Below are 26,006 nucleotides of genomic sequence, written 5' to 3'. Positions count from 1 at the left end.
ATCTTAAAAAAAAAAAAAAGAAAGGATATGGATATTTCATAATAACCACTTATTGAATAAACTATCTTTTTTTTTTTTTTTTTAAGATTTTACTTATTTATTTGGCAGAGTGTGAGAGAGAGAGCACAAGCAAGGGGAGCGACAGGCAGAGGGAGAAGCAGACTCCCTGCAAAGCAGGGAACCTGATGTGGAGCTCAATCCTAGGACCTTGGGATCATGACCTGAGCTGAATACAGATTAACTGAGCCACACAGGCACCCCAAATAAACTATCTTTTATTCACCTTTTTGTATACTAAAATCCTGTGCACATTTAATTCTATTTTTGGATTTTCTGTTCTGATGATTTGCCTGTCTAATTATGTGCCAGTACATGCTGTTTTAATTTTGGTATCTTTTTTTTTTTTTTTTTTTAGATTTTATTTGAGAGAGAGTGCATGCGTAAGCAGGTAGGGGCAAAAGGGGAAGGAGAAGGAGAAAGAATCTGAAGCAGACATGGAGCCCCATGTGGGACTCAGTCTCATGACCCTGAGATCATGATCTGAGCCGAAACCAAGGGTTGGATTTTCCAATTGACTGAGCCACTCCGGTGCCTCCTAACTGTGGTACTTTCTATAATGTGTGGGATAGCGTGGTGGTTAAGAATATGGACTTGTGGGGCACCTGGGTGGCTCAGTGGGTTAAGCCACTGCCTTCAGCTCAGGTCATGATCTCAGGGTCCTGGGATCGAGTCCCGCATCAGGCTCTCTGCTCGGTGGGGAGCCTGCTTTCTCTCTCTCTCTCTCTCTCTCTGCCTGCCTCTCCATCTGCTTGTGATCTCTCTCTGTCAAATAAATAAATAAACTCTTAAAAAAAAAAAAGAATATGGACTTGTGCTAAACTGCTTTGCTTTAAAATCTTGTCTTTATCACTTCCTTAGCTGTGTGTCCTTTGCCAAGTTACTTAACATCCCTGTAGTTTTGTGTCCTTATTTGTAAATTGGAGATGATAATACCTATTTGATTAGGTTGTTATAAGGTATAAATGAGTTCATGTATATAAAGTTCTTAGAACAGTGTTTGGCATATAGTTAGTATTACCATTTTACCAGTTTATTATTGCTGCTAACTAGTAGGGCTGGTTCTTCATTGCTCTTCATGTTCAGAATATTCCTGGGTCTCCTTTCTTGCCTATTTTTTTACATTAACTTAAGAATCAGTTGGTCTGTCTGGTTAGGGTAGACTAGGTTATGGGTTGGTAACAATAGCTCCCCTGCCGATCTTAGTGGAATAACCCATCAAAAGTTTGTCACTCACAGTACATGTTCAGTGTGGATCATTGCATGTATGTTGGTGGAAGGGCTTGGTGGGAGGTAAGAGAGGGGCTGTGCCCATCTTTTGTAACGAGACACCCAGGCTGGAAAGTTGGCAGATGCCATTGCATGGGGAAGAGGAATGAGAAATCAAATACTAGTGGAAACTTTAAAAGTTGGAAGAGACATATATCCCCCCCCTTTTTTTTTTTTTTTTAAAATGTAGGCTTCTCACCCAGTGTGGAACCCAGGGCTGGGTTTGAACTCATGACCCTGAGATCAAGAGCAGATACCTACGACTGAGCCACCAGGTGCCCCCATCACTACTTCTTCTATTTCATTGGCCAGAGCAAATTGTGTGGCCTTAAATCATGTCACAGGGTTGGGGAAGATGCAGTTTTGCCTGTGCCTGCAAAGGCAGTGGAGAGCAGTGATGATTACCCTGGTTTGCTTTACTGTTTGCTAAATATTTTTTTTTTAAAGATTTTATTTATTTATTTGACAGAGGGAGATCACAAGTAGGCAGAGAGGCAGGCAGAGAGAGAGAGGAGGAAGCAGGCTCCCTCCTGAGCAGAGAGCCCGATGCGGGACTCGATCCCAGAACCCTGAGATCATGACCTGAGCTGAAGGCAGCGGCTTAACCCACTGAGCCACCCAGACGCCCCTGTTTGCTAAATATTGAGTAACTGTTGTGTTATATGCAACACACTAACCCCCAAAACTTAAAAAACCCTAATTTCTATCTAGTAACTATGCCGAGTTCAAACTCTAGAATCTCTGAGTGATGTTAGATTCAGAGGTTTGTCTGGGTCCAGATAGCTGTGAATGAAACAGGTCAGTTAGCTGGTTTGTTAACCACCACAACAACATTTTATTAGTATTTTCTTGGGCTCCTTGGTGGGTGGTGGGAGTGGAGATATAAAGGGAACTTCCATTTTTAACTCTGCATATATCTATATTATTTGAATTTCTTTTTTCATGGTGAATATATGTTGTGTGAAGAGAAATGTTAACACAACCTATCACAAAGGATTGTCTGATGTCCTGTTCACACTAAATTAAGTAATGTATAATAAGTGGTACAACCTGAACTGGAATGTAATATAAGGTTCTGACCCACTGTGCCTTTTTTTTTTTTTGAGATTTTATTTATTTACTTGAGAGAGCATGAGAAGGGAGAAGGTCAGAGGGAGAAGCAGACTCCCTGCGGAGCTGGGAGCCCGATGTGTGACTCGATCCTGGGACTCTGGGATCACGACCTGAGCTGAAGGCAGTGACTTAACCAACTGAGCTACCCAGGCGCCCCCACTGTACTTTCTAGTATACCAAAATGTCTCTTTTATTATTTTTTTATTTTTTAAAGATTTTATTTATTTATTTGACAGACAGAGATCACAAGTAGGCAGACAGGCAGGTAGAGAGAGGAAGGGAAGCAGGCTCCTCACTGAGCAGAGAGCCCGATGCAGGGCTCGATCCCAGGACCCTGAGATCATGACCTGAGCTGAAGGCAGAGGCTTTAACCCACTGACCCACCCAGGTGCCCCAAGATGCCTCTTTTAATGCATGGGCTTTTGTGTATAGCTTTCTAAAGACAATGTAGATGCTTTTGTTACTTGCAGTGAACATAGAAAACTGTTTACTTTGAGGAAGATGATTTTTGGGAAAATAATAGAAGTGAAGTGAAGAATGATTTAAAGAAAGTTACCTTGAGGACCTCAGTGAGAGGGCAGTCTGTACTAACAGGGAGGATGATGGTGCATATTAACTGTTTTCTGGCTTGAAGATCTTCCCTGGAGCATTTAGTTTTATATTTGACTGAGTTTTAAGGGACAGTTTAGAAAGCCAGCAGAATGACCAAGTGTAGTATGTTTGTGTTTTATATTGTTATTTATCCAAGTATAACATGTTTATTAAATACAAATCCCTTGTTGGGCACCTTGCTGCCTTAGTTGGTTAAGCATTCAACTCTTGGTTTCTGCTCAGGTCATGGTTTTGTGGGATTGAGTCCCAGGCTGGGGACTGCGCTCACGTTGGGGTCTGCTTGAGATTCTTTTTTTTTTTTTTTTTTTTTAATTTTTTTTTTTAAAAGATTTTATTTATTTATTTGAAAGACAGATATCACAAGTAGGCAGAGAGGCAGGCAGAGAGAGAGAGAGAGGGAAGCAGGCTTCCTGCGGAGCAGGGAGCCCGATGCGGGGCTCGATCCCAGGACCCTGAGATCATGACCCAAGCTGAAGGCAGCAGCCCAAACCACTGAGCCACCCAGGTGCCCCTGTTTTTTTTTTTTAAATAAAGATTTTATTTATTTATTTGACAGAGAGAGATCACAAGTAGGCAGAGAGGCAGGCAGAGAGAGAGGAAAGGAAGCAGGCTCCCTGCGGAGCAGACAGCATGGTGTGGGGCTCCATCCCAGGACCGTGACCTGAGCCGAAGGCAGAGGCCTTAACCCACTGAGCCACCCAGGCGCCCCTGCTTGAGATTCTTTACCTTTCCCTTTCCTTCTTCCCCCCACATGCACACATGCTCTCTCTCTCTCTCAAATAAACTTTTTTAAAAAGATTATAAATTCCTTGCTTCATCTTTTAAATTAGAAGAAAGGGGAAAGAGCTAATTTACTACTCTTTATTTCTTTAAACAGAAAGGAAAGTAACTTTATCTTTTTTTTTTAATTATTTGACAGACACAGATCACAGGTAGGCAGAGAGGCAGGCAGAGAGAGGAGGAAGCAGGCTCCCTGCTGAGCAGAGAGCCCGATGTGGGGCTCGATCCCAGGACCCTGGGATCATGATCTGAGCCGAAGACAGAGGCTTTAACCAACTGAGCCACCCAGGTGCCCCGGGAAATAACTTTTTCTTATTACAAAAGTATATATTTCATTATGGGAAAAAAAGTACATTAAAAAAAAAGTAAAAGCAAATGAAACCTCAAAATCCACCTTCCTATTTAGAGACAACAATCATTAAAGTTTGGTATGTATCCTTTGAAATCCTCTTCATGCATATAATTTGTATTGTTAACCAAAGTGCATACAAAACATGTAATTTTTTATTACTTTTTTTTTTAATTTTTAATGTATGTTATATTAGTCACCATACAGTACATCATCAGTTTTTGATGTAGTGTTCCATGATACATTGTTTTTGTATAACACCCAGTGCTCCATGCAATCAGTGCCCTCCTTAATACCCATCACCAGGCTCACCCATCCCCCACCCCTCTCTCTTCTAAACCCTTCAATTTGTTTCCTGGAGTCCGTAGTCTCTCATGGTACTTTTTTCACTTTACACTTGATCCTTGGGGATTAAGAGTACCAATTCCCCAGCAGTTAAAAATCTACATATAACTTTTGACTTCCCAAGAACTTAACTACTAATAGCTTACTGTTGACTAGAAGCCTTACTAATGACATAACTGTCAATTAATACATATTTTGTGTGTTACACATATTACATACTGTACACTTAAAATAGAGAAAATGTTAAGAAAACCATATTTATAATAGCCAAGGTATGGAAGCAACCTAAATGTCCATGTAAGATGAATGGGTAGGGAAGATGTGGTATATGTACACAATGGAATATTATGCAGTCATTAAAAAGGATGACATCTTGCCATTTGTGATAATGTGGATGGACCTAGAGGGTCACTTAGCTTAAGAAAGATAAATATGATTTCACTTAATGTGGACTCTAAAAACCAAAAGCAATGAATAAACAAAAAGCAGAATCAGACCTGTAAATACAGAGAATAAACATATGATTGCCAGAGTGTAGGGGAAATGGAGGATGGGCAAAATGGGTGAATGTATAGGCTCCTGTTATAGAATAAGTCTCTGGAATAAAAGGCATAGTATAGAGAATATAGTCAGTGATACTGTCACAGTGTTACATGGTGACAAGTGGTAGCTAATTGTGGTGAGCACAGCATAGTGTATGGAGTTTCTAAATCACTGTTGTATACCTGAAACAAATTAACATTTTGTGTCAACTATCTTTTTTTTTAAATTTTTATTTATTTGACAGAGATCACAAGTAGGCAGAGAGGCAGGCAGAGAGAGAGGAGGAAGCAGGCTCCCCACTGAGCAGAGAGCCCAATGTGGGGCTTGATCGTAGGACCCTGGGATCATGACCTGAGCCAAAGGCAGAGGTTTAACCCACTGAGCCACCCAGGTGCCCCTTGTGTCAACTATCTTAAAAAAATTAAGATCCTAAGGAAAATACATTCTACAATTTACTTTTAAAAGATTTTATTTAACAGAGGGATACACAATGAGAGAGGGAACACAAGCAGTGAGAGAGGGAGAGGGGGAGCCTGATGCGGGGCTTCATCCTGGGTCTCCAGGATCATGACCTGATCCGAAGACAGACACCCAGCGACTGAGCCACCCAGGTGCCCGGAAAATAGATTTCATAGTAATTTACTGTATTTATTGAGAAGAATCCATGTATAAGTGCACCCATTGTATATATTTTGCACCTTATGTATATTTTGAACCTTAGAAATCTTAAGGGAGGAAGGGTTTTTTTGGGGTCCTCTTTTTTTTTAAAGACTTTATTTGGCAGAGAAAGAGATAGCAAGAAAGGGAATGCAGGCAGGGAGAGTGGGAGAGGGAGAAGCAGGCTTCCCACCAAGCACCGAGCCCCATGTGGGGCTCAATTCCAGGACGTGAGCCTAAGGCAGACGCTTAACAACTGAGGCACCCAGGCACCCCTTGAGGCCTCTTTTTAGGACTTCTGTATTTACTTCTCACACTGTTTAATATCCATACTTTTGCCTTGCAATTTTTATTGTTATTCCTGTTTCCTCAGTTAGATTAAGTTCCTTGGAGTTTTCTGTATTCTTCATTCTGCTGACTCATGTTAAGTTAATTTAAGGACAGGATGTACATTAATGGAAGAGATTGTAGGGAAACAAGTAGAAGACATTTTATCAGTTATTTCAGGGTATAGATCAATCACTAAATCACTTACAGTCCAGCATTGTTCAATTTGCTGATACAACCAAAAACTAAGTACAAATTTGTAGACATATATTTAAAATTCTTCCCTTTTTTAAAGCTAGAGTAAAGTATTCCTATGATTATAATTTTTTATAATATGCTCCTTTGAACAGAACATACTTAGTTTGAGGAATTAACTCTTTTGAAAATAAAATGAGGGTAGTAAGGTTATTTTTTATTTCTTTTAAATGTCATGAGTTGTTTAATCTCTTAAGAGGAAAGTGTGGGTTTACTGTCTAGTTTTTAGGTGGTGATTTATAAAAGAATATCACTCCCACAGTGTTAACAGGTAATTTGTAAATGTACATATTAACTGGTAATATGTAAAAATCTCCTGGGGCTGAGGCCTACTTAAAAAAATTTTTTTTTCAAGGTTTTATTTATTCATTAGAGTGAGGGATCACTAGTAGGCAGAGAGCCCGACGCGGGGCTCTATCCCAGGATGCTGAGATCATGACCTGAACTGAACGCAGAGGCTCAACCCACTGAGCCGCCCAGGCGCCACCCCCCTATAAAAACCTTTTTTAAAGAGCGCTTATGGTTACTGATTCTGTTACAGTATAGATGATCAGTAATATGTATTAAGTTGCATTGAATGATGTATATATTCCAGTGGTTAAGATTAATTTTTTTACTGTCTTTAAAACTTATTTAATTTAATTTAATTTATTTATTTAAAAGATTTTATTTATTTATTTGACAGACAGAGATCACAAGTAGGCAGAGAGACAGGCAGAGAGAGAGGAGGAAGCAGGCTCCCTGCTGAGCAGAGAGCCCGGTGCGGGGCTCGATCCCAGGACCCTGGGATCATGACCTGAGCTGAAGGCAGAGGCTTTAACCCACTGAGCCACCCAGGTGCCCCTATTTTTTTAGTTTTTTAAAATTTTTTTATTTTTTTTTATTTGACAGAGAGAGATCACAAGTAGGCAGAGAGGCAGGCAGAGAGAGAAATGGAAGCAGGCTCCTCACTGAGCAGAGAGCCCAGTGCGGGGCTCGATCCCAGGACCCTGAGATCATGACCCGAGCTGAAGGCAGAGGTTTTAACCCACTGAGCCACCCAGGCGCCCCTGTCTTTAAAATTTAAAAGGATTTTTTCCCCTCACAGGTATTCTCCTCAAGGATAGATACAAAAGTTAATCATACCATGGCTTATAAAAGAGTTTTAAAACTTGGGCATGAATAGCTGATAAATTAGGAAAAAAAATACAAATCTCAGAAAAATGACAGGAAATGGGGACCCATATTATATAGAAAAAAGACTGCTAAAAACAAAATGCGTGTGTGTTTGTTTTTTTTTAAAGATTTATTTGTCAGAGAGTATGCAGAAGCAGGGGGAGTGGCCGACAGAGCAGGCAGAGGAAGAAGCAGGCTCCCCACCGGGCAGGAGAACCTGATATGGGACTCGATTCCAGGACCCTGAGATCATAACCTGATCCAAAGGCAGACGCTTAACCTACTGAGCCACCTAGGCATCCCACTAAATGTTATTTCTAAAGGGAACATCTCATTTGTGCAGAAAAGAGTTAACATGGTGGACTTGAGACTACTATCCTTAGAATGGTCTGCTTACAATAAGGCTGGCTCTTGGCTAGATTTTAAGAGAAATTCACAGTTCTGAACTGTGAAGAGTGGCTCACTGTGCCTAAACTGTACAGTGTGGTTTATGTGAAACACCTGCTTTCCATCTAGGAGTCTAGAATTTTGGTGCATGGTAGACAGAGGAAAAGCCAGGAAAAACCTTGCTGAATCTCTAATGAACTTACCCTGTAGACAGTATTTTATACGTGTTATACTTAACATTTCTGGAGGAGTTAAATGTATCCGGTATGACTCTTATGGGAAAAGACTCTTGGAAACTTGTGTTTGATTTCTTCTATACCATCTGCCTTTTCTTTTTGCTGCTTTTGCTTTGTTTCCTTTTGCTTTACTATTGAGTATGACAATCTGCTGAGTTCTCTGAGTCTTCCCAGTGAATCATCAAAAGCTGGGGGTTGAAGGGACCCCCTTCCCTTGATACAACAGTAGATCAGATAGTTAGTATTCTTTTTCTGCTCTTCCAAGATGTGGAGAGATTGAACTTTAAGCAGGAGAAAGAGAAGCTGAAGTTTGTGTTTCTCTTTTAATTGGTTTAATGTGAGGTTGTGTAGCAAGGTTAGTGAGTAAAGAGGAAGTTTTAGACATCTAAAAGTTTAAAGTTTAGAACATTAAATTTTAGATTAATCTATCCATTTTAAATTTATCTCTGAAATTGCCCAGTGGAACTTTTCCTGGTTTATTTTATTTATTTTTTTTTTTTAAAGACTTTATTTATTTGACAGAGAGAAATCACAAGTAGGTAGAGAGGCAAGCAGAGAGAGAGAGAGGAGGAAGCAGGCTCCCTGCTGAGCAGAGAGCCCGATGCGGGACTCGATCCCAGGACCCTGAGATCATGACCTGAGCCGAAGGCAGCGGCTTAACCACTGAGCCACCCAGGCGCCCTTCCTGGTTTATTTTAAGAGCTATGAATATATATATATATATATGCACATATATATATATATATTTAGAGCTATGAATATTTTAAGAACTAAGAATTTCGGATGATGAGCACAGTATTGTATGGAACAGTAGAATTACTGTATTGTACACCTGAAACTAATATAACACTGTATGTTAACTAACTGGAATTAAAAACTTGAAAAAAAAACTAAGAATATCTTAAGTACAAAATAAAGAAGGGGATGAGAAGTACAGAAACATTATGAATGTTCTCCATACCTTTAAGGTGAGGTTGTCATGAATTAGTTGACAGCTGTGTGTATGTGTGTGTGTGTGTTTAAAGATTTATTTATTTATTTGTCAGAGAGATAGAGTACAGCCAGGCAGAGTGGCAGGTAGAGGCAGAGGGAGAAGCAGGCTCTCTGTGGAGCAAGGAGCCCGATGTGGGACTCGATACCAGGACCTTGAGATGATGACCTGAACCAAAGGCAGCTGCTTAACGGACTGAGCTACCCAGGCATCCCCCCCCCTTTTTTTTTAAAGAAGTTCGTGTGTTTTAATAACTGACTCAACACATAAACCTCTCTTTTCTTACCATGAATTCGTCCAGGTAATGTTCTTACCATGAATTCGTCCAGGACAATTCGGATTAATTTATGGGCATATTACTTTATTAGAATTTTTAGAATCAGTGTTTATAAAGATGGTGGCTTTTTTTTTTTTTTAAATTTGACAGAAAGAGAGAGAGTGAGAGAGAGATCACAAGTAGGCAGAGAGGCAGGCAGAAGTGTGTGGCGGGGGGAGCAGTCCCCCTGCTGAGCAGAGAGCCTGATGCGGGACTCAGTCCCAGGAACCTGAGACCATGACCTGAGCCGAAGGCAGAGTCTTAACCTACTGAGCCACCCATGCGCTCCAAAGATAGTAGCATTTTTTAAAAAAAGATTTTATTTATTTATTTGACAGAAAGAGAGAGAGAGAGAACTAGTAGGCAAGAGAGGCAGGCAGAGAGAGGGGGAAAGCAGGCTCCCCGCTGAGCAGAGAGCTTGATGTGGGGCTCAATCCCAGGACCCTGAGATAATGACCTGAGCTGAAGGCAGAGGCTTAACCCACTGAGCCACTCAGGTGCCCCTGCCCCCCCCCTTTTTTTTTTTAAGATTTTATTTATTTATTTGACAGAGATTACAAGTAGGCAGAGAGACAGGCAGAGGCAGAGAGAGGGGGGAAGCAGGTTCCCTGCTCAGCAGAGAGCCTCATGCGGGGCTTGATTCCAGGCGCCTGAGATCATGACCTGAGGTGAAGGCAGAGGCTTAACCTACTGAGCCACCCAGGCACCCTGATAGTGGCATTTTAAAACCGAATTGTAGGGGTGCCTGGGTGGCTCAGTGGGTTAAGCCTCTGCCTTTGGCTCAGGTCAGGATCCCAGGCTCCTGGGATCAAGCCCTGCATCAGGCTCTTTGCTCAGCAGGGAGCCTGCTTCACTTCCTCTCTCTCTGCCTGCCTCTCTGCCTACTTGTGATCTCTATCAAATAAATAAATAAAATCTTTAAAAAACAGAAAAAAAACCCCCACCCAGAATTGTATAATTCTGGTACTGCATCTGTGTTTTTTTTTTTTTTTAAGATTTTTATTTATTTATCAGAGAGGGGGTGCGGAGAGAGAGCACAGGCAGACAGAATAGCAGGCAGAGGCAGAGGGAGAAGCAGGCTCCCTGCCGAGCAAGGAGCCTGACGAGGACGGGGGACTCGATCCCAGGACGCTGGGATCATGACCTGAGCCGAAGGCAGCTTCTTAACCAACTGAGCCACCCAGGCGTCCCTGCATCTGTGTTTTTTTAAAATAACTTTAATGGGTGCTTCACTGGCTCAGTTGGTATAGCATGCAACTCTTGATCTTAGGGCTGTGAGTTCAAGCCCCACATTGGTGGGTGTGGAGCTTACTTAAAAATACTTTTAAAAAATAAAATAACTTATTTTGAAAGTTTCAAGATTATAGAAGAGTTGCAAGAAAAACATTAAGAACCCTCATTTACTCTTTGCCCAGATTCCCCAGTTGTAAATACTTTGTCTCATTTGTTTTTATCATATTTCCTCTCTCTCCTTTTCCTCTTTCTCTTCTCACTCCTTAACGAGGAGTGTAGATAAAATCACCTCTAGAATATTAAAAAAAAGTTCCTACTGAACCAAACAGGTATATTCTGAAGAAAAAGCAACCTCCCTTGTGATTTGGATATGCACATCAGGTGAAGAAATACAGATGATCCCTGACTTATGATGGCTTGACTTACGATTTTCAACTTCACCATGGTGTGAAAATGATACCATTCAGTAGAGACCATACTGCAAAATTTAATTTGATACGCGGTATGATACTTTTTAATGCTGGGCAGTGGCAGTGAGCTAAGTCACAGAGTTCTGTCAGTGATGTAATCAGGAGGGTAAACAGTTGATGGTACCCTTACAGCCATTCTGTACCCATATAGCCTGTTCGTCACTTTGAGTACATTCATTATTCCATAAATTGCATGAGCTGCTCAACACTTCATTATAAAATAGACTTTGTGTTGGATGATTTTTCCTAACTGTAGGCTAACATAAGTATTCTGAGGATGTTTAAGGTAGCCTAGGCTAAGCTGTGATGTTTGGTAGGTTAAGTGTATTAAGTGCATTTTCATCTTACAGTATTTCCACTTACGATGGTTTTGTTGAGCTGTAACCCCATCGTAAGTTGAGGAAGGTCTGTAGTTCATTACAATATGGTGATGAGAGTTTCTTTTCTTTTTGTTGGGCCACAGGAGCTCTCAGAGTCACGTAGGCTAAATTGCACAACTGTGAAGCTTGTCTGATGATTTAGTGTTCATCTTTTTCAGTATGTTATTACCCTCTGGGTTCCATTATTGCTGTTGAGAATTTAGCTGTCAGTATAATTATCCTTCTTAGAGACAGTGTCATTTCTATGCTGTGGTTTTACACATCTTTTTGTCCTTAATATTCTGCATTTTCATTGCTAAGTAACTAGGTTTAGATTTCTTACTGTTTATCCTACTAGTGGTTATTTGTACTTCCTAAAACTTCAATTCTGGAGAAGTCTCGGCAATTATATCTTCAAATATTGCCTCCTTCCCATTTTCTCTACTCTTTTCTTGAATATTGTTTAGAGCTGTGTTGGATTTTTTGCTTTGTCCTCATGTTGCTTAACTGCTGTCCCGTGTTTTCATTTGTTGTATCACTGTGCTGCATTTTGTGTATTTCTTCAGAGTGGCCTTTAGCTGGTCTGATCTGCTGTTTAATCTATCCATTTAACTTCTCATTTTAGTTAATATATTTTGCATTTCTGCAAGTTCTATTTGATTTTCCTTAAAATATCTGGCTTTTTAAAAAAATTGTGAAATACACATAAAATTTACCATTTTAACCATTTAAAAATATACATTTGAGGGCATTATTATATTCACATGGTATAACCATCACCACCAACCATCCCCAAAACTCTTTCCATCTTACAAAACTGAAACTCTATACCTTTTAAACAAAATAACTCCCTGTTGCCTCTTCCTCTGGCCCTTGGCAACAACTATGAATTTGACTACACTAAGTACCATAAAGTGGAATTATACAATATTAGTCCCTTTGTGATTGGCTTATTTCATTTAACATGATGTCCTCAATGTTCATCCATGTTGTAGCATGTTCAGAATTTCCTTTTTATGGCTGAATGATATTTCATTGTATGCGTGTACCACATCTTATTTATTCATCTGTCAGTGGACCATTTGGGTTACTTCCGCGTTTTGACTATTGTGAATAATGCTGCTGTGAACATAATGTATACAAATGTCTCTTTGAGCCCTGCTTTAATTTCTTTGGGTTACATATCCAGAGTGGAATTGTTGGATTGCATAGTAATTGTATTTTAATCTTTTGAGGAGCTGCCATACTGTTTTCTTGTTTTTTTCTTAAAGATTTTATTTATTTATTTTCCAGAGAGAGAGAGCACAAGAGCCAGAGAAAGCATAAGAGTACAAGCAAGGTAGAGGGAGAAGCAGGCTGTCCACTGAGCAGAGAGCCCGATGTGGGACTTGATCCCAGGACCCTGAGATCATGACCTGAACTGAAGGCAGGGGCTTAACTGACTGAGCCACCCATGTGCCCCAATAAAGTGTTTTTTAACAACAGAATAAAACTCTAAGGAATAATCTTAAATGACAGAAGCACATTTTATTTCTGACAGGTTTTTTTTTTTTTAAGATTATTTATTTATTTATTTGACAGGGAGAGAGATCACAAGTAGGCATAGAGGCAGGCAGAGAGAGAGAGAGGAGGAAGCAGGCTCCCCGCTGAGCAGAGAGCCTGATGCGGGACTCGATCCCAGGACCCTGAGATCATGACCTGAGCCAAAGGCAGCGGCCTAACCCACTGAGCCACCCAGGCGCCCCTATTTCTGACAGGTTTAATGGGGCCAGTACTAATAGTGTTTACATGATGGCTGGCATTGTTAAAAGGTGGTTTACAGAGGTGTTACTAAATTGTCCCAACAGCCCTGTAAGATAATAGACTCTCTAAATAACCCTGTAATAAAACAAGCAGACATTGCTTAAATAAATCTGTAAAAGTTGAGGTACATAATGTTATGAGAAGCAGTAATAGAATTGTATCTAGTCATGGAGGTTAGTGTTGATTTAGTTGAGGTTTGAAGGGTGGGTAGCCATTAATTAGGTCCATGGGTCGGAGTGGGGAAGAGTGTCTTAAATAGGGGGAACAGAATGCGTAAAGATGGTGTGGATGGAAGAAGGAGGATAGCATTTTTTCAGTGCATTCAAGTATGATTGAAAGATTTTGTTACTTTTTTTGTGTACTACTCTTCAGTAGATTTTGCTTGCTTGCAAAAACATGAAATAATCATTGTGTTGTTTTTATTTGTGTATAGGTTTTTGATGCCTTAAAAATTATTTTTTAGTCGTTCTTCAAATTCCCACATGTTTTCAGAAATTACATAGTATGTAAAAGAATCATTTTCAACCCCCTTTCATAGTTTCTCAAATTCATTTCTGGTAACCTCTGGCTCTTTGGGAAACACTCTACTTGATATTCATAATTTCATTGACCTTCAGATCAGTGAGATGGTATGAGTAATTTCCAAAATAATTTCCTTTCTTTTAAATTATTAGGAAATTATTATAGAAGATTGGAAAAATACATGCTTTGGGGATTAGTACTGTTAGTGAATTTGTTACTATCAGAGACTTGAAGTTCAACTTAATAAGCAAAAGAAACCTGTTCCTTACCAGTCCACTAGGGGATACTCCAGGACTTAGAAAGAAAATCCAGTTGCCACTTTACAAAGTTTTAAAAATTACCTCGGGCGCCTGGGTGGCTCAGTGGGTTAAAGCCTCTGCTTTCGGCTCCGGTCATGATCCCAGGGTTCTGGGATCGAGCCCCACAGGGGGCTCTCTGCTCAGCAGGGAGCCTGCTTCCTCCTCTCTCTCTGTCTGCCTCTCTGCCTACTTGTGATCTCTGTCAAATAAATAAATAAAATCTTAAAAAAAAAGAAAAAAGAAAAAAAAAAAGAAAATTATCTCCTGTTTGGGGTGCCTGGGTGGCTCAGTCATTAAGCATCTGCCTTCAGCTCAGGTCATGATCCTGGGGTTCTAGGGTCGAGCCCCACATCAGGCTCCCTGTTCAGCAGGAAGTCTGCTTCTCCCTCTCCCACTGACCCTGCTTGTGTTCCCTGTGTCTCTTTCTGTCAAATAAAGAAATTAAAAAACAAGTCTTTAAAAATTACCTATTCTTTATAAAAATTACTACTTTCCTATTTGCTTATATGGAAAAAAAAAAAGACTTTTTGGTTTGGTTTGGGCTATTAATTTAACAATAATAGTTACCTGTGGAAGAATTTGCAGGATTTTCCTAACTTTTTAAAGGTATAATTAACAAATAGGAATTGTATACATTTGATTAGAACATCAAGTTGTGGGCGTCTGGGTGGCTCAGTAGGTTAAGTGTCTACCTTCAGCTCAGGCAGTGATCCCTGGATCTTGGATGGATGCTCAGCAGGGAGTCTGCTTGTCTCTCTCACTCTTCCCCTCCCCCTGCTCCTATGCCCACACATTCGCTAGCTCTCAAAAATATCAAGTTGCATGTTTATATTTTGTTGTATGTTGATGATACAACATGATGTTCTGATATACATACATTTTGTGAAGTGAACACAAGCTAATCATTTTCTTTTTTTATTTTTTGGTATGGTGAGAACTCTTAAGACCTACTCTCAGCAAATTTCGGGTATGTGACCCATTTTATTAAGCATAGTCACCATACTAGACCACAGTTTTCCAGAATTTATTCATTTCGCATAACTGAAACTTTGTACCCTCTGACCAGAATGTTCTCATTCCCTTCCTTTCCCCAGAACAACCATCATTGTACTCTTTGTTTCTGAATTTGACTATTTTAGAGTCCACATATAAATGGGATAATGGAATTTGCTGCATTTTTAAAGTGTGGAAACTCAGTGTGATTCCTTGGCCAGTTTTTCTGATGGTAGTCCCTTAAACTTAATTCTTTGAGCACTTTAGAAAAAACTGGTTATTTTTATTTTTTAGTACAGGAAAGGTTTCTCATTTATTTTCAAATTGTGCTTTTCCTTGGGAAGGCAAAAAAGGTGATATTTGGTTTGAGTTTGTTAAATTTTCTCCATTGTATGATATATGATCTTTGAATCTCTTAACTTAGAAATGAAATATGACCTTAGCTACATGTAACACAGGACCGTTGGTGCTGCTATTAAAGGCATTCAACAGAATTTAGTATTATCTTGATTTCTCTCTGGTAATTTAAGTAGACACAGTGCAATTATTTAATACTCTCAAAAAATGTAAAAAATTGAGTTCTGTTTTTTTTTTTTTTTAAAGATTTTATTTATTTATTTGACAGACAGAGATCACAAGTAGGCAGAGAGGCAGGCAGAGAGAGAGAGAGAGAGAGAGGGAAGCAGGCTTCCTGCGGAGCAGAGAGCCCGATGCGGGGCTCGATCCCAGGACCCTGAGATCATGACCCGAGCCGAAGGCAGCAGCCCAAACTACTGAGCCACCCAGGCGCCCCGCGTTCTGTTTTTAAAATAGCAAAGTTTACTGGCGATTCACAGACCTGTACTCTTGGGGCTAATAATTCATTATATGTTAATAAAAAATAAAAAACAATAGCAAAGTTTCAAGAAATTTAGTCTCAAAAAATTTAGTCTCTTGAATTAGGAAAAGGTTATCAGACTTATGTTTCAGAAAGTACTTCAGTTAACCAAAATTTTACTGTCTTTTCTAGATTCATTTAAAAATTTTTGTCTATTATAGGATTGTACACATTTTCTGCATAGGATGTACATGACTTTTCTGTGCACACAAATATCTTTAGGTTAAGTGACTTTTCTGATTTAACTCTTCAGTTTACCTGATTTCTACTATTTATAAACCCAACAAATGGGTGAAATCATGTGCCATCATGACAGCATGATTTAGAAAATGGAAAGGCAGGCTGGGATAAGAACAAGTATATTTAGGGACACCTGGGTGGCTCAGTCAGTCAAGCATTTATTTGTCTTTGGCTTGTGTCCTGATCCCAGGATCCTGAGATCAAGTCCCCCATCAGGCTTCTTGCTCAGCAGGGAGCCGGCTTCTCCCTATACCTGCCACATCCCTGCTTGTGCTCTCTCCCTTTCTCTCTGACAAATAAATAAAATCTTAAAAAAAAAAAAAGAAAAAGTTTATTTATTCTTGCGCAGAAAATAAAGCAGTGAAGGAATTATTCAGTAAGTTTGTTTTGATTAGAGTTGGGTGATAACCTTTACAGGGTATTAAAGAAGTAACAGTATTGGGTGGAAACATTTTATTTGACATTCTGATTCCATATATTTTTTTTTTTATCTCTTTTTCCCTAGCAAAATGGGGAAGGAGCTAGAGAATGTGATAATATGGCTTTTTGGTTGTGCTTCTGGATAGATTGACTGGCATGACCTTGATGCTAGCTGTACATACCTGTGGTATAATGAGAGCCAGAATAGTCCTATGAGCCATTTTTCTTAATTAGTTCTGTAACTAGAGCCATTTTTCTTTTTTTTTTTTTTTTAAAGATTTTATTTATTTATTTGACAGACAGAGAACACAAGTAGACAGAGGCAGGCAGATAGAGAGGAAGGGAAGCAGGCCCCCTGCCGAGCAGAGAGCCCGATGCGGGACTCGATCCCAGGACCCTGAGATCATGACCTGAGCCGAAGGCAGTGGCCCAACCCACTGAGCCACCCAGGCGCCCTAGAGCCATTTTTCTTAATTAGTTCTGTAACTACTAAGTCTGATTAGTAAGCTCCCTCTTGTATACAGTGACTTGAACTATCACTGGTTCATGTTTTGTTATATTTTGGCTATAGAGGAAAGGCAGAATGTCCAGAGTATTACAGTTGCTCTTTTGTTTCTGTATGTTTTTGTTTGCAGTGAAATGTATGTGTGTGTGTTTAAAGGAAACTAAAGACCATTTATGGTGCTTTTGTTTAGGTCCAAACTTAATTTATTTATTTAAATTACGGTTGAACTTAGTTTTATAGGACAGATTCCAGTTGATTGTTCAACTTTTTTCTCTAACTTCAGTTTAGGGAGTAATTAATGATTCCATCTTTCATGTAACACTATGTAGACTGTTTCTTAATAATTTCAAGGGGAGAATTTTTTTTTTTAGTAATAATTGTAGAGATTATTTAAATAATGGGAAAATAGGTGTATATAGTTTAAGTGATTAAATACAGAAAGATTATGCTTGTCATACTACCATGTAATACCTAATGTCTTAATATACAAGAGTTGGATAAGTATCCAGTACTATATGAATTTGAAAACTAAGAAGTATAATAATCTGTTAGCGGATGCTTGGCAGAAATCAGTGTTTATTCTTTCCAAGTTAGTTTTATAATTCTGATCCTTTGTGATAAAATACAAGTAGAAAGTACTTGGAAGGTTGTTAGAGTTAATATTGGTCCTTGAAGGAGTTTATCCCTATCTTGCCGGGTTTCCTCTTTTGTAAGGAACCTTTTTGTGTCCTTCCTATCCTGTGAGAGGAACACTGTTTTCAAGAGAACTGGGAGGGACTTTCTGGTTAACTATGTATTAGCTGCGATGATAAGGGGAGTGACAGTAGCTGCTTTCATTTCTCCTTTTCCAACATTCTTCCCACCCAATCCCATTACCAGACCTAAGACTTTACCTTCCTGATACACTAGAGCCTGTCCTTGGAATAGTCTTTGTTATTGCTCTCTTTAATGACCAAGTTTCTGATAATACCATTGGCTTACAACCCTATAATTAGTAAAGGTATTATCATACTGTTTATCTTGTTTACTAGTGAACTAGTGAATGTAGCTAACAAATTCCTAGTGACCAGGTGATTGCTAGTAAATATAAGACTAAAGGGAGCATTAAAGAAGGAGCATAAAACTTCTTGTGCTCTGAGAAATTCCTGAAGAATCATATTAAAACATCCCAGAACAACATAAAGAATGCTGTATTTTTGCAAGTAGTATTCCATATCTTTTTTTTTTTTTTGTTTCCTTAAAGGTTTTATTTATTTGGCAGAGAGAGACACAGCAAGAGAGGGAACACAAGGGGGGGAGTGGGAGAGGGAGAAACTGGCCGCCTGCCAAGCAGGGGGAGGCTTGGACCTGGGACCCTGGGATCATAACCTTAGCAGAAGGTAGATGCTTAATGACTGAGCCTCACAGGCGCCCCAGTATTCCATATCTTGAAAATGCAGGATTGAACTGGAGTGTTTACATAAGTCAAGCAATAATATTACTATTAAATTTGAAATTTTATAAATATTAAGACGAATCACACATTGGTCCAGTTCAAGATTTAAGTTAACACATTAATATAGTTAATGAAGTTAGCACATTAATATAGTGTTAACACATTAAGACAGTTCAAGATTATAAGAGGTATACAGTTATTTTTAATTTTTTTTTTAAGATATTATTTGTCAGAGCATGCCAGGGGAGAGGCAGAGGCAGAGAGAGAAGCAGACTTCCCGCTGAGCAGGGAGCCCGATGTAGGGCTTCATCCAGGACCCTGGGATCATGACCTGAGCCGAAGGCAGATGCTTACCCTACTGGGCCACCCAGGTGCCCGAGAGGTATATACATTTAATTGCCCTGCATCTCTCTGCCCTCAGCTACCTGTTTCTCTTCCTTAGAGGCAAGTGACATTCCTAGTTTAAATAACACTTTAAATATTATTTAAAGGACTTTTTTAGTATGCTTGAATAATAATGACAGCATGACTTCCTGAGTGAGGCATTTCAGATTTTCCTGTATTTAACTGTTATTGAGCACCTACCACACACTTTCTTGACACTGGGAGTATGTTAGTGAGCAAATGAGACTCCTGCCTTTGTGGTAAGTGGTAGTGGTTGGAGACAGGCACTAAATAACTATGGTGATGAGATCGAGGAGAAAAATACTGCTGAGTAAAAGAGCGGACCCAAGGGGTGCTACTGTTGATGATAGGATGGTGAGAGAAAGCCTCTGGCTGAGAGGGTGATTTTTCAGCAGAGAACTGAATGATCTGAAGGAATGAGACTTAGGGCTTTCAGGAGTTAAGTATTCCAGGGAGAGGACCATCAAGGACATCTCTGGAGAACATTTTCAAGGCAGAGGTATCCTTCTGGAGTGGTAGAGGAGGACTGGCTAGAGAGGACTGACTTGGTGGGAGAAATGCTGAGAGATAATCTGTAGAAGGAGAAAGAAGGTAAAAGTTGCATGTGGGATGAGGGAGACTGCTGAGGGCCAGTTTACAGAAGGCTTGCTTATCATCGTAAGGAATTAGGACTTTATTCTGAGTAGGATGGGAATCTTGGGCCATGGGGGTTATATTTAAAAGTTTCAGTCTGACTGCTTTGGGGAGAATAAATTCTTGGGGACAGGGATGAAAGCAGAGAGACACATGACTCTAAAATAGCCATCGAATATGTAGCACTGTACTAGGTAAAGTGGGTTTTATCAAATTTAGTTAGGTGTCATTTCTCTCTGGGATGTGACTTTCTACCATTGAAGACAGGGCATGAAATAAAAGTGAATTCATAATAAGTGTTTATATTTTCAAATAGTAACTTTAGGAATTATAGTCAAAACTCTGTAGTGATTTAAATTTGATTAGATCCCCTATGTATCACTTGGATCTTGAAGAAAGGTGGTAAGATTCCTAAAAGAATCTTCAATACCTTTTATAGTTATAGCATGAAATAAATTTTTATTCCTTAGGCCTTCCAAAAAAGGCTGAGCAGTAGAGTTTTGAGAAATTAAATATTGGGTGCTATTTTTTCCTCTCTATTTTTACTAGGTAACATTTCAAATTTGAAACTGCTTTGGTTTCTCCAGCATGTATCAATGTGCTGAGAAGTATTTAAAAGTTAAAATTCTTAGACTTTAAGCAAGCAGGTTGCTAGTGATGAAAACAAATGGAATATAAAAATGTCAACATGTAAAATTTAAACTTCTGAATGATTGGATAATATGTCTGAATTTGCTAGCAAACCTGCAATGTCTGATAATGTGGAAAGGAGTTGCATCATAGGGAATAAATCTGAAATTTGAGGATCTCAGAACTCTTAATATCTAACTGGGTCAACAGAGCCCCCCCCCTTTGGGGGGGCATAGACTTAGGGACACTTTGAATAAAAAAATGGGGCTGCCTGGTGGCTCACTTGACCCTTGATCTTGGCTCACGTTATGGCTCAGGGCATGATCTCAGGGTCCTGACATTGAGCCCCACCTCCTCACTAGGTGTGGCACCTGCTTGGGATTCTCTCTCTCCTTCTCCCTGACCCTCTCCCATTCCCTTGTATGTGTTCAGGTGTATTGTGTCTTTAAAAGAAAAATGAAATCATGGATAAGGGAGGCATTAAAAACCAGGCATGGTAAAGGTATAGGAAGTAGATAAGCAAAATGGTCACTGTGAAGCATACTGAAATGTAGATAGTGTTGGAAGGAGAAGAGGAATAGAAAATCAAAGTTAAAGGGAGAGCCTAGCATATTCAGAGTTTAGGAAAACTTTTAAATAAGGAATTGCTGGATCCAGTCAAGTTCAGAGAGAGTTAAAATGACTTAACGTGTACACTCCAAAAGAACTCTGAGAATGAATACCAAAGCTATCTTGTACAACTTAGGCATACTACATAATTGTAGTTACAGTCTAAAAGGGCATCGATTATTTATTCTTGATTTCTGCTAATTTGATCACTTCTCTAGAGTTCCTAAAATACGAAAAAAAAAAAAAATATCCCTCAGTTTGGTTCATGGAATCAAAAGATTTTTGAGCTGAAAATAACCTTCCCCTGCCCCTTATTTTTACAGGTTGGAGAAGTAGAAACACAATGGTAAATTTTCATATCCGGTTACGATGGAGGAAGGATTAGAACTCAGGTCTTGACTTCCAGTTCAGTGCTCTTCCACAGATTTTGCCTTATGTTTGTTTTTGAGTTACAGTTTTTTGACAATTTTAGTTGTATATTAACAAAGACAGGAATTTTGTTGTTGTTAAATTGCTAAGAACTAACAGTCTTGTTATCAAAACAAGTAAGTCTTGTTAGTGAAAGTGAACCTGTATTTTGTAGGAATACATTATCTAAACTTTCAGTCTTAATTGCCAGCTTTATGACTGTTTATTGCTTCCTTAAATATTTTTATTTGAATTAGTATTTTTCATAGTTAAAGTTATTTAGAAGAGTTAAGTGTGCAAAAGTATAAGTGGCAACTTATCTGTTAAAATCTTCTAGAACCTTACCAATTTTATTTTTATTTTTTAAAGATTTTTACCCACAGCACGAGTGCATGTGGGTAAGAGGAATGGCAGAGGGAAAAGCAGACTCCCCCGCTGATTAAGGAGCGCCATAATTGGCTTATTAGTCCCAGGATCCTGGGATCAGGACCTGAGCAAAAGGCAGAAACTTAACCAACTGAGCCAGCCAGGTGCCCCCGAACCTTACTAATTTTAGTATGAAGAAACAGTTTGGCTTTATAGGATATCTGATTTATGGAAAATTTTAGGGCATTTGTTGCTATTTTTTGAGGTACAAATAACTGAAAGTAGATTATTATGGTCTTGCTGGTAAGAATCTTTGGGACACTTGATTTTAACATACAGCTAAGGATGTTTTTAGTACCATTTTAATTTAATAGTTTAAATTAAATAGAGAAAGTGTCTTTACAAATAACTTTTAAAAATTTTAAGTAACTTTATCCTTAAACATTTTTTTTTTTAAATTTAAGATTTTATTTATTTATTTGACAGAGAGAGATCACAAGTAGGCAGAGAGGCAGGCAGAGAGAGGAATGGAAGCAGGCTCCCCGCTGAGCAGAGAGCCTGATGCGGGGCTGGATCCTAGGACCCTGGGATCATGACCTGAGTGGAAGGTAGAGGCTTTAACCCACTGAGCCACCCAGGTGCCTCCCCCCGCCCAAACTCTTTTTGACATGATTATTTAGCAAGCCAAATTTTTACAGATTTGTAGAGACAAATTTTAACTCCCAATAAAGTATTAGGTTTCCAAAGCTTTGAGGTAATGAGGCCCTTAAGAATAACATTTTGATGGAGTAATTTTTTTGTAAAAGCATACTTTAGAGGACTGTAAATATATATCCTGTGTATCTTTTTGTTTTGAAAGTTTTATTTCAATTCTGAATATAGTGTAGTTGTTAAATACATTTTGGATGTGTATTAAAACACTGAGTATTAAATGTATATTAAATCACTAAGTCAGTTTTCCCTTTTGTAAAATGGGAGTAATAACAGTGCTTATGTCACAGCATTGTAAAGGTTTAATGAGATAATGTGTGTTAAGAATGTAGACCTTTTCTTCTAGAAAACACCAATGTATGGATGATGCTGGTGCTGCAGAAGGGCCCAGAGACCCAGAGACCCAGAGTGGGTGTGGGGGCTACAGTGGGAGGCTGGCGGACATAGCGGCATCCAGGATGAGTCTTGGCTATGGGTGTGATGGTGCTGAGGCCTAGCCGAAGTCAAGGACTGGTTCCGGGTCACCAGGCTGGGCCACCTGTTCAAGGACATGAAGATCAAGTCTCTGGAGATCTCTTCTCCCAGCCCGTCAGGGAGTCTGAGATCACTGACTCTTTCCTTGGGGCATCCCTCAAGGATGAGGTTTTGAAGATTATGCCTGTGCAGAAGCAATTGCCTGCTGCCCTGTGGACCAGATTCTAGGCATTTGTTGCCATCGAAGAGTACAGTGGACATGTTGGTCTGGGTGTTAAGTGCTTCAGGGAGGTAGCCACTGCCATCCATGGGGCCATGATCCTGGCTAAACTCTCCGTTGTCCCTGTGCTGTGAAACTACAAGGGGAACAAGATCAGCCAGCCCCACACTGTCCCTCACAAGGTGACCGGCCACTGTGGCTCTCCTTGTGCACCTCATCCCTGCCTCCAAAGGCGCTGGCATTGTCTCAGCCGCCCAAGGAACTCCTGATGATGGCTAATACTGACAGCTCCTGCACCTTGGCCAGGGGCTGCACTGTCACTTTGGGCGATTTTGCCAAGGCCACTTTGGATGCCATTTCCAAGACCTACAGATATCTCACATCCTCCCCACCCTCCGTCCCAACCTCTGAAAGAGACTGTGTTCACCAAATCTCCCTATCGGGGGATTCACCAACCAGCTTGTAAGGACCCACACTAGAGGGTGTAGAGGACCCAGGCTCCTGCTGTGGCCACCACTATAGTTTTATAGAAGAAAAAGAGAATTAAAGCCTGGGAGGGGGAAAGAATGTAGCCTTTCTGAGTTCATATCCTAATCCTGCCACTTATTTAGTATGATATTGTAAAAGTTAAGTAGCCCTTCTTAGCTTCCTTTGTTCAGTCCTTTTTAGTCTTCCCTGAAGGAAGCCCATGTTTGCAATGGAGTCATTTTTTTTCTTTCAGCCAGTTTCCTGCTCAGAGATGTGGGGATCCAGAGGCCTGTTTTCATTTTGCTTTGTGTTTCTTTTTAGTTCTACCTGGCATTGTTTCTGCTCATACTGTTTTTGTGATAGGAGTTACAGCATTTTCATAGGTATTTTGTATGCTTATGGAAGTGATGTGGTAGAGAGGGAAAAAAGGGAAGGAAAAAAGCTGATGATACAGAAGAGGAGGAGAATTGGTGGTGGTCGGGATTGGAGCTTGTACAGGAGGGAAGGGGTTAGATAGAGAAAAGATAGTAGTTCATTTATCATAACAAGAAGGAAGGCAGAACATATGGGTGCAGAGAGATGCTGATACGCGGTGGGTGGGTGCGATGATAATTCCTGTAAATCCTCTTCTGACTGCTTTAATTTTCTAAGCAAGTCATCAGCTGAGAGTGGGAAAGGGCATGGAAGAAGATATTAGAAGTTTGAGAAGAGGAGAGAGCATGTAAGTGTTTAGAGAAGTGGGAGAGTGCATGGGCTAGGGAAATAGATTATGATTACCAGGCAGAACTCAGGGCTCACTTGAGGTTAAAGGTCATGAGTTAAAAGAGGCCATTCAGCTTGGTTGTGTGCTTTTTTGCTCGAGTACTCTCCTTGAGTAGTAGGAGAACAGAGAATTGAATTTAAGCAGGATTGTGGTTTTGCAAAGTGAGTATGTCCAAGTGAGAGAGGTGTGAATGATCATGATGCATCATGGAGTTTAAACTGGGTAAGGAGAGAAGAGGGGACTCAGCGGGGAGGGAGAGTAAAAAGATGGTTGGGTCAATAGGTTTGAGGTTCTGCTGGGATCAGATGGTGGCAGGAGCTCCTGTACGAGAAGGAATGAGCTAATAGGATAGAAGATGTGTTCAATAGTGGTTGCATGAAATTGAAATTGCTGAGAAGGGTGCATTGCAGTGTGTGGATAAGGTAAGGTTACATTTAGTTCTTTGATCTTCAAGCAACTCTGTAATGTAACTAGTGTAAGCATCATTATTCGTGTTTGATGAAAAACTGAAACTTAGGTTGGACAGTTGCCCCAAGATAACGAAGTTAGGACTCCTAACTCTGTTACTCTGATTCTCAATATGCACTCCTTTACCGTACTGTATCAATTTTCTGAAAGCTAGTGGCTTTTTACCTTCCCTTTGAAACTGAAGGGCAACCTCAAATCAAGAGTTAATAAATGTACATGAACAAAATTTATTTTGTTCAGAAGTCTTCAGAGACTAACTTTAGGGTAAGGGTGATGTTAAAGGGTTTATTGCTTCTGATATTATCTAACTGACCTTACTGAACACACACACACACACACACACACACACACACACTCGCGCGTGCATATTAGAGGCTTAAGTATGACAGTTTTGTTTAAACCTCCTTTTGTAAGGAGACTTAAGGTGCGTAGAGGACAGGACAAGTAGGAGTGTACTATTCTTTCAGCAGCGTGCCTGGACAGACAGCTGTGCTGTCAAATGTGTCTGCCCAAATCCATGTGCATTCTTTATGGAAGCAATTTGCACCATTGCAAGATCTCTTGGAACGGATAGTTAGTTGGCTCTTAGATAACATCTGTTTGGGATATGATTGTCTTCTGTCCCCCAGCAAGATAGTAATTATTCTTTTTCTTTGTGTTCTTACACATTTAGTTTTGTGTTTGGGATAGATTTTGAACAGTTCTTTAAATGTGAAGGAGGAATGAAGGAATTGTAATTAAATATAATATGAACTTACCATTTTTAATGTTTGCCAGAGTATGAAAATAGGTTGCCTAAATTTTAGGCTTTTTTTCTTTTTCTTTTTTTTTAAATATATTTTAAAATATTTTATTTATTTATTTGACAGACAGATCACAAGCAGGTAGAGAGCAGGCAGAGGGAGAGGAAGGGAAGCAGGCTTCTTGCTGAGCAGAGAGGCCATGCAGGGGAGGGAGGTCGATCCCAGGACCCTGAGATCATGACCTGAGCCGAAGGAGAGGCTTTTTTTTATTTTTTAAAGATTTTATTTATTTATTTGACAGACAGAGATCACAAGGAGGCAGAGAGAGAGGAAGAGAAGCAGGCTTCCCACTGAGCAGAGAGCCCGATGTGGGGCTTGATCCCAGGACCCCGGGACCATGACCTGAGCCGAAGGCAGAGGCTTTAACCCACTGAGCCACCCAGTCACCCCTTTTTTTCTTTTTTTAAAAGTTGATTTAATTGTGGTAAAAGACACACGACATCAAACTCCTCATCTCCTCAGATAATGTTCTAATATGCTTTAGATTATATATATTTTGT

General features: G+C 39.8%; 1 protein-coding gene and 1 pseudogene across 4 annotated transcripts in view; both read left to right on the top strand.

Annotated features, from left to right (window-relative positions):
- The window catches only part of ABL2 (ABL proto-oncogene 2, non-receptor tyrosine kinase), a 118,107-nt gene that overhangs the window by 16,860 nt on the left and 75,241 nt on the right, over positions 1-26,006 (top strand). The window lies entirely within an intron of this gene.
- LOC106006744 lies at positions 22,230-25,490 on the top strand (annotated as a pseudogene).

Source organism: Mustela putorius, unplaced genomic scaffold, assembly GCF_011764305.1.
Source record: "Mustela putorius furo isolate JIRA1106 unplaced genomic scaffold, ASM1176430v1.1 tig00003942_pilon_pilon_pilon, whole genome shotgun sequence".
NCBI classification, from domain to species: Eukaryota; Metazoa; Chordata; class Mammalia; order Carnivora; family Mustelidae; genus Mustela; species Mustela putorius.
This window is presented reverse-complemented; position numbering and strand designations above follow the sequence as displayed.